This window comes from Pseudophryne corroboree, unplaced genomic scaffold (assembly GCF_028390025.1).
Source record: "Pseudophryne corroboree isolate aPseCor3 unplaced genomic scaffold, aPseCor3.hap2 scaffold_472, whole genome shotgun sequence".
Classification (NCBI taxonomy): Eukaryota; Metazoa; Chordata; class Amphibia; order Anura; family Myobatrachidae; genus Pseudophryne; species Pseudophryne corroboree.
In genome coordinates, this window is record NW_026970084.1 from 307544 (window position 1) to 317255 (window position 9712).

General features: G+C 34.6%; 1 non-coding gene across 1 annotated transcript; it reads left to right on the forward strand.

The window, feature by feature from the left end:
- Positions 1-74, forward strand: TRNAN-AUU (transfer RNA asparagine (anticodon AUU)). Its single transcript has one exon. It is a non-coding gene; the product is annotated as a tRNA-Asn (tRNA).
- The last annotated feature ends 9638 nt before the right edge of the window (positions 75-9712 follow it).

The window sequence follows — 9712 nt, forward strand, 5'->3', positions numbered from 1 at the left end:
GTCTCTGTGGCGCAATCGGTTAGTGTGTTTGGCTATTAACCAAAAGGTTGGTGGTTCAATCCCACCCAGGGACGTAATTAACCTTGTGATCAGATTTTGGTGATATTTAAGTAGACAAGTCAAAATTTCAAACCTCCTCTTATGGTGTAGGGTACATGGCCTTCTCTGATATAATCAGAGTTAGATTTGATTCAGTGATTTTATAAAAAACAGCTAGAAAGCACAATTTAGCAGTGGGTTGCAGAGAAAAAAAATATGCTGGCAGAAAAATCCAATCGAGTGATTAAACAGCTCTTCATTTTTTGGCTTTATTTTTATGCTAACAAATTTGTTCTCTGAAAAGTGTCCACAAAGCCAAGTCTCTGATTAACACCTTTGTAAGGATGGTTTTTCACCTATTACTAAATTAAACTTGCTTCATTGGAAAGGCAGCAAGATGCATCCTCATTTCAATGTCTACTGAAATAATACAAGTTGACACCAGGAAACATTAACGCCACTGCATCCTTGCTGCTTTCTCATGTGGAAGTCTGTTTAATGTGAAAACAAGGTGATATCTAATTAGCACACAGGTAAGGAATTAAGAAAATCTTTATTTAAGGGTGAAGATGTTTCTCACAAAATCGTTGCCCCAATGCATCATTGAAATTCAAGCTGGAAAGATGATTTTAATATATCACTTGTACATTTTGTATTGCTCTTCTGGTGACAATGTAGTTTGTTTTTGTCAATTACCATTTTAATAATAGGGTAAAGAAAATTAAGTGGATTTTTGAAAGAAAACAATACTGTCAATATACTATTAAAACAAATTAAAATGGTAAAAGTTATTGTACTTTAAGTAAAAATAAAAGAGCCAAAATATCAATCCCAGTTTTGGATTACTTAAATTAACAAACAAAAAAATGCATATAGCAGAGGATAGTTTCAATCTGTCTACCTCTGGGTTATGGGCCCAGCATGCTTCCATTGCTGTACTCTGCTGCACATGTAAGTGCAAGAGATCCTGAAGCACTCACTCATCATGGGAAAGTACCAATGTGTTTCTTCGTTGGTTGATAGAAGAAACATCTTACAAAAACTCTCCAGATTATTGACTTTTTAAAGTTTTTCTAGGAAACGTTTTAGATGAATGCTTATTAGCCTTTGTCAGTATGGACTTTTTCAAAGTGTCTCTGTGGCGCAATCAGTTAGTATGTACGGCTATTAACCAAAAGGTTGGTGGTTCAATCCCACCCAGGGACCTAATTGACCTTGTTATCAGATTTTGGTGATCTTTAAGTAGACAAGTCAAAATTTCAAACCCCCTGTTATGGTGTAGGGTACCTGGCCTTCTCTGATGTAATCAGAGTTAGATTTGATTCAGTGATTTTATAAAAACAGCTAGGAAGCACAATTTAGCAGTGGGTTGCAGAGAAAAAAAATATGCTGGCAGAAAAATCCAATTGAGTGATTAAACAGCTCTTTATTTTCTGGCTTTATTTTTATGCTAACAAATTTGTTCTCTAAAAAGTGTCCACAAAGCCAAGTCTCTGATTAACACCTTTGTAAGGATGGTTTTTCACCTATTACTAAATTAAACTTGCTTCATTGGAAAGGCAGCAAGATGCATCCTCATTTCAATGTCTACTGAAATAATACAAGTTGACACCAGGAAACATTAACGCCACTGCATCCTTGCTGCTTTCTCATGTGGAAGTCTGTTTAATGTGAAAACAAGGTGATATCTAATTAGCACACAGGTAAGGAATTAAGAAAATCTTTATTTAAGGGTGAAGATGTTTCTCACAAAATTGTTGACCCAATGCAACATTGAAATTCAAGCTGGAAAGATGATTTTAATATATCACTTGTACATTTTGTATTGCTCTTCTGGTGACAATGTAGTTTGTTTTTGTCAATTACCATTTTAATAATAGGGTAAAGAAAATGAAGTGGATTTTTGAAAGAAAACAATACTGTCAATATACTACTAAAACAAATTAAAATGGTAAAAGTTATTGTACTTTAAGTAAAAATAAAAGAGCCAAAATATCAATCCCAGTTTTGGATTACTTTAATTAACAAACAAAAAAAAGCATATAGCAGAGGATAGTTTCAATCTGCCTACCTCTGGGTTATGGGCCCAGCATGCTTCCATTGCTGTACTCTGCTGCACATGTAAGTGCAAGAGATCCTGAAGCACTCACTCATCATGGGAAAGTACCAATGTGTTTCTTCGTTGGTTGATAGAAGAAACATCTTACAAAAACTCTCCAGATTATTGACTTTTTTAAGTTTTTCTAGGAAACGTTTTAGATGAATGCTTATTAGCATTTGTCAGTATGTACTTTTTGAAAAGTGTCTCTGTGGCGCAATCAGTTAGTGTGTACGGCTATTAACCAAAAGGTTGGTGGTTCAATCTCACCCAGGGACCTAATTGACCTTGTTATCAGATTTTGGTGATCTTTAAGTAGACAAGTCAAAATTTCAAACCCCCTGTTATGGTGTAGGGTACCTGGCCTTCTCTGATGTAATCAGAGTTAGATTTGATTCAGTGATTTTATAAAAACTGCTAGGAAGCACAATTTAGCAGTGGGTTGCAGAGAAAAAAAATATGCTGGCAGAAAAATCCAATTGAGTGATTAAACAGCTCTTTATTTTCTGGCTTTATTTTTATGCTAACAAATTTGTTCTCTGAAAAGTGTCCACAAAGCCAAGTCTCTGATTAACACCTTTGTAAGGATGGTTTTTCACCTATTACTAAATTAAACTTGCTTCATTGGAAAGGCAGCAAGATGCATCCTCATTTCAATGTCTACTGAAATAATACAGGTTGACACCAGGAAACATTAACGCCACTGCATCCTTGCTGCTTTCTCATGTGGAAGTCTGTTTAATGTGAAAACAAGGTGATATCTAATTAGCACACAGGTAAGGAATTAAGAAAATCTTTATTTAAGGGTGAAGATGTTTCTCACAAAATCGTTGCCCCAATGCATCATTGAAATTCAAGCTGGAAAGATGATTTTAATATATCACTTGTACATTTTGTATTGCTCTTCTGGTGACAATGTAGTTTGTTTTTGTCAATTACCATTTTAATAATAGGGTAAAGAAAATTAAGTGGATTTTTGAAAGAAAACAATACTGTCAATATACTATTAAAACAAATTAAAATGGTAAAAGTTATTGTACTTTAAGTAAAAATAAAAGAGACAAAATATCAATCCCAGTTTTGGATTACTTTAATTAACAAACAAAAAAATGCATATAGCAGAGGATAGTTTCAATCTGCCTACCTCTTGGTTATGGGCCCAGCATGCTTCCATTGCTGTACTCTGCTGCACATGTAAGTGCAAGAGATCCTGAAGCACTCACTCATCATGGGAAAGTACCAATGTGTTTCTTCGTTGGTTGATAGAAGAAACATCTTACAAAAACTCTCCAGATTATTGACTTTTTTAAGTTTTTCTAGGAAACGTTTTAGATGAATGCTTATTAGCATTTGTCAGTATGGACTTTTGCAAAGTGTCTCTGTGGCGCTATCAGTTAGTGTGTACGGCTATTAACCAAAAGGTTGGTGGTTCAATCCCACCCAGGGACGTAATTGACCTTGTTATCAGATTTTGGTGATCTTTAAGTAGACAAGTCAAATTTCATACCCCCTGTTATGGTGTAGGGTACCTGGCCTTCTCTGATGTAATCAGAGTTAGATTTGATTCAGTGATTTTATAAAAACATCTAGGAAGCACAATTTAGCAGTGGGTTGCAGAGAAAAAGAAATATGCTGGCAAAAAAATCAAATTGCGTGATTAAACAGCTCTTCATTTTCTGGCTTTATTTTTATGCTAACAAATTTGTTCTCTGAAAAGTGTCCACAAAGCCAAGTCTCTGATTAACACCTTTGTAGGGATGGTTTTTCACCTATTACTAAATTAAACTTGCTTCATTGGAAAGGCAGCAAGATGTATCCTCATTTCAATGTCTACTGAAATAATACAGGTTGACACCAGGAAACATTAACGCCACTGCATCCTTGCTGCTTTCTCATGTGGAAGTCTGTTTAATGTGAAAACAAGGTGATATCTAATTAGCACACAGGTAAGGAATTAAGAAAATCTTTATTTAAGGGTGAAGATGTTTCTCACAAAATTGTTCACCCAATGCAACATTGAAATTCAAGCTGGAAAGATGATTTTAATATATCACTTGTACATTTTGTATTGCTCTTCTGGTGACAATGTAGTTTGTTTTTGTCAATTACCATTTTAATAATAGGGTAAAGAAAATGAAGTGGATTTTTGAAAGAAAACAATACTGTCAATATACTATTAAAACAAATTAAAATGGTAAAGGTTATTGTACTTTAAGTAAAAATAAAAGAGACAAAATATCAATCCCAGTTTTGGATTACTTTAATTAACAAAAAAAAATGCATATAGCAGAGGATAGTTTCAATCTGCCTACCTCTGGGTTATGGGCCCAGCATGCTTCCATTGCAGTACTCTGCTGCACATGTAAGTGCAAGAGATCCTGAAGCACTCACTCATCATGGGAAAGTACCAATGTGTTTCTTCGTTGGTTGATGGAAGAAACATCTTACAAAAACTCTCCAGATTATTGACTTTTTAAAGTTTTTCTAGGAAACGTTTTAGATGAATGCTTATTAGCCTTTGTCAGTATGGACTTTTGCAAAGTGTCTCTGTGGCGCAATCAGTTAATATGTATGGCTATTAACCATAAGGTTGGTGGTTCAATCCCACCCAGGGACCTAATTGACCTTGTTATCAGATTTTGGTGATCTTTAAGTAGACAAGTCAAAATTTCAAACCCCCTGTTATGGTGTAGGGTACCTGGCCTTCTCTGATGTAATCAGAGTTAGATTTGATTCAGTGATTTTATAAAAACAGCTAGGAAGCACAATTTAGCAGTGGGTTGCAGAGAAAAAAAATATGCTGGCAAAAAAATCCAATTGAGTGATTAAACAGCTCTTCATTTTCTGGCTTTATTTTTATGCTAACAAATTTGTTCTCTGAAAAGTGTCCACAAAGCCAAGTCTCTGATTAACACCTTTGTAAGGATGGTTTTTCACCTATTACTAAATTAAACTTGCTTCATTGGAAAGGCAGCAAGATGCATCCTCATTTCAATGTCTACTAAAATAATACAAGTTGACACCAGGAAACATTAACGCCACTGCATCCTTGCTGCTTTCTCATGTGGAAGTCTGTTTAATATGAAAACAAGGTGATATCTAATTAGCACACAGGTAAGGAATTAAGAAAATCTTTATTTAAGGGTGAAGATGTTTCTCACAAAATCGTTGCCCCAATGCATCATTGAAATTCAAGCTGGAAAGATGATTTTAATATATCACTTGTACATTTTGTATTGCTCTTCTGGTGACAATGTAGTTTGTTTTTGTCAATTACCATTTTAAAAATAGGGTAAAGAAAATTAAGTGGATTTTTGAAAGAAAACAATACTGTCAATATACTATTAAAACAAATTAAAATGGTAAAAGTTATTGTACTTTAAGTAAAAATAAAAGAGCCAAAATATCAATCCCAGTTTTGGATTACTTTAATTAACAAACAAAAAAATGCATATAGCAGAGGATAGTTTCAATCTGCCTACCTCTGGGTTATGGGCCCAGCATGCTTCCATTGCTGTACTCTGCTGCACATGTAAGTGCAAGAGATCCTGAAGCACTCACTCATCATGGGAAAGTACCAATGTGTTTCTTCGTTGGTTGATAGAAGAAACATCTTACAAAAACTCTCCAGATTATTGACTTTTTAAGTTTTTCTAGGAAACGTTTTAGATGAATGCTTATTAGCCTTTGTCAGTATGGACGTTTGCAAAGTGTCTCTGTGGCGCAATCAGTTAGTATGTACGGCTATTAACCAAAAGGTTGGTGGTTCAATCCCACCCAGGGACCTAATTGTCCTTGTTATCAGATTTTGGTGATCTTTAAGTAGACAAGTCAAAATTTCAAACCCCCTGTTATGGTGTAGGGTACCTGGCCTTCTCTGATGTAATCAGAGTTAGATTTGATTCAGTGATTTTATAAAAACAGCTAGGAAGCACAATTTAGCAGTGGGTTGCAGAGAAAAAAAATATGCTGGCAGAAAAATCCAATTGAGTGATTAAACAGCTCTTCATTTTCTGGCTTTATTTTTATGCTAACAAATTTGTTCTCTGAAAAGTGTCCACAAAGCCAAGTCTCTGATTAACACCTTTGTAAGGATGGTTTTTCACCTATTACTAAATTAAACTTGCTTCATTGGAAAGGCAGCAAGATGCATCCTCATTTCAATGTCTACTAAAATAATACAAGTTGATACCAGGAAACATTAACGCCACTGCATCCTTGCTGCTTTCTCATGTGGAAGTCTGTTTAATATGAAAACAAGGTGATATCTAATTAGCACACAGGTAAGGAATTAAGAAAATCTTTATTTAAGGGTGAAGATGTTTCTCACAAAATCGTTGCCCCAATGCATCATTGAAATTCAAGCTGGAAAGATGATTTTAATATATCACTTGTACATTTTGTATTGCTCTTCTGGTGACAATGTAGTTTGTTTTTGTCAATTACCATTTTAATAATAGGGTAAAGAAAATGAAGTGGATTTTTGAAAGAAAACAATACTGTCAATATACTATTAAAACAAATTAAAATGGTAAAAGTTATTCTACTTTAAGTAAAAATAAAAGAGCCAAAATATCAATCCCAGTTTTGGATTACTTTAATTAACAAAAAAAAATGCATATAGCAGAGGATAGTTTCAATCTGCCTACCTCTGGGTTATGGGCCCAGCATGCTTCCATTGCAGTACTCTGCTGCACATGTAAGTTCAAGAGATCCTGAAGCACTCACTCATCATGGGAAAGTACCAATGTGTTTCTTCGTTGGTTGATGGAAGAAACATCTTACAAAAACTCTCCAGATTATTGACTTTTTAAAGTTTTTCTAGGAAACGTTTTAGATGAATGCTTATTAGCCTTTGTCAGTATAGACTTTTGCAAAGTGTCTCTGTGGCGCAATCGGTTAGTATGTACGGCTATTAACCATAAGGTTGGTGGTTCAATCCCACCCAGGGACCTAATTGACCTTGTTATCAGATTTTGGTGATCTTTAAGTAGACAAGTCAAAATTTCAAACCCCCTGTTATGGTGTAGGGTACCTGGCCTTCTCTGATGTAATCAGAGTTATATTTGATTCAGTGATTTTATAAAAACAGCTAGGAAGCACAATTTAGCAGTGGGTTGCAGAGAAAAAAAATATGCTGTCAGAAAAATCCAATTGAGTGATTAAACAGCTCTTCATTTTCTGGCTTTATTTTTATGCTAACAAATTTGTTCTCTGAAAAGTGTCCACAAAGCCAAGTCTCTGATTAACACCTTTGTAAGGATGGTTTTTCACCTATTACTAAATTAAACTTGCTTCATTGGAAAGGCAGTAAGATGCATCCTCATTTCAATGTCTACTGAAATAATACAAGTTGACACCAGGAAACATTAACGCCACTGCATCCTTGCTGCTTTCTCATGTGGAAGTCTGTTTAATATGAAAACAAGGTGATATCAAATTAGCACACAGGTAAGGAATTAAGAAAATCTTTATTTAAGGGTGAAGATGTTTCTCACAAAATCGTTGCCCCAATGCATCATTGAAATTCAAGCTGGAAATATGATTTTAATATATCACTTGTACATTTTGTATTGCTCTTCTGGTGACAATGTAGTTTGTTTTTGTCAATTACCATTTTAATAATAGGGTAAAGAAAATGAAGTGGATTTTTGAAAGAAAACAATACTGTCAATATACTATTAAAACAAATTAAAATGGTAAAAGTTATTGTACTTTAAGTAAAAATAAAAGAGACAAAATATCAATCCCAGTTTTGGATTACTTTAATTAACAAAAAAAAATGCATATAGCAGAGGATAGTTTCAATCTGCCTACCTCTGGGTTATGGGCCCAGCATACTTCCATTGCAGTACTCTGCTGCACATGTAAGTGCAAGAGATCCTGAAGCACTCACTCATCATGGGAAAGTACCAATGTGTTTCTTCGTTGGTTGATGGAAGAAACATCTTACAAAAACTCTCCAGATTATTGACTTTTTAAAGTTTTTCTAGGAAACATTTTAGATGAATTCTTATTAGCCTTTGTCAGTATGGACTTTTGCAAAGTGTCTCTGTGGCGCAATCAGTTAGTATGTACGGCTATTAACCATAAGGTTGGTGGTTCAATCTCACCCAGGGACCTAATTGACCTTGTTATCAGATTTTGGTGATCTTTAAGTAGACAAGTCAAATTTCATACCCCCTGTTATGGTGTAGGGTACCTGGCCTTCTCTGAAGTAATCAGAGTTAGATTTGATTCAGTGATTTTATAAAAACATCTAGGAAGCACAATTTAGCAGTGGGTTGCAGAGAAAAAGAAATATGCTGGCAAAAAAATCAAATTGCGTGATTAAACAGCTCTTCATTTTCTGGCTTTATTTTTATGCTAACAAATTTGTTCTCTGAAAAGTGTCCACAAAGCCAAGTCTCTGATTAACACCTTTGTAAGGATGGTTTTTCACCTATTACTAAATTAAACTTGCTTCATTGGAAAGGCAGTAAGATGCATCCTCATTTCAATGTCTACTGAAATAATACAAGTTGACACCAGGAAACATTAACGCCACTGCATCCTTGCTGCTTTCTCATGTGGAAGTCTGTTTAATATGAAAACAAGGTGATATCAAATTAGCACACAGGTAAGGAATTAAGAAAATCTTTATTTAAGGGTGAAGATGTTTCTCACAAAATCGTTGCCCCAATGCATCATTGAAATTCAAGCTGGAAATATGATTTTAATATATCACTTGTACATTTTGTATTGCTCTTCTGGTGACAATGTAGTTTGTTTTTGTCAATTACCATTTTAATAATAGGGTAAAGAAAATGAAGTGGATTTTTGAAAGAAAACAATACTGTCAATATACTATTAAAACAAATTAAAATGGTAAAAGTTATTGTACTTTAAGTAAAAATAAAAGAGACAAAATATCAATCCCAGTTTTGGATTACTTTAATTAACAAAAAAAAATGCATATAGCAGAGGATAGTTTCAATCTGCCTACCTCTGGGTTATGGGCCCAGCATACTTCCATTGCAGTACTCTGCTGCACATGTAAGTGCAAGAGATCCTGAAGCACTCACTCATCATGGGAAAGTACCAATGTGTTTCTTCGTTGGTTGATGGAAGAAACATCTTACAAAAACTCTCCAGATTATTGACTTTTTAAAGTTTTTCTAGGAAACATTTTAGATGAATTCTTATTAGCCTTTGTCAGTATGGACTTTTGCAAAGTGTCTCTGTGGCGCAATCAGTTAGTATGTACGGCTATTAACCATAAGGTTGGTGGTTCAATCTCACCCAGGGACCTAATTGACCTTGTTATCAGATTTTGGTGATCTTTAAGTAGACAAGTCAAATTTCATACCCCCTGTTATGGTGTAGGGTACCTGGCCTTCTCTGAAGTAATCAGAGTTAGATTTGATTCAGTGATTTTATAAAAACATCTAGGAAGCACAATTTAGCAGTGGGTTGCAGAGAAAAAGAAATATGCTGGCAAAAAAATCAAATTGCGTGATTAAACAGCTCTTCATTTTCTGGCTTTATTTTTATGCTAACAAATTTGTTCTCTGAAAAGTGTCCACAAAGCCAAGT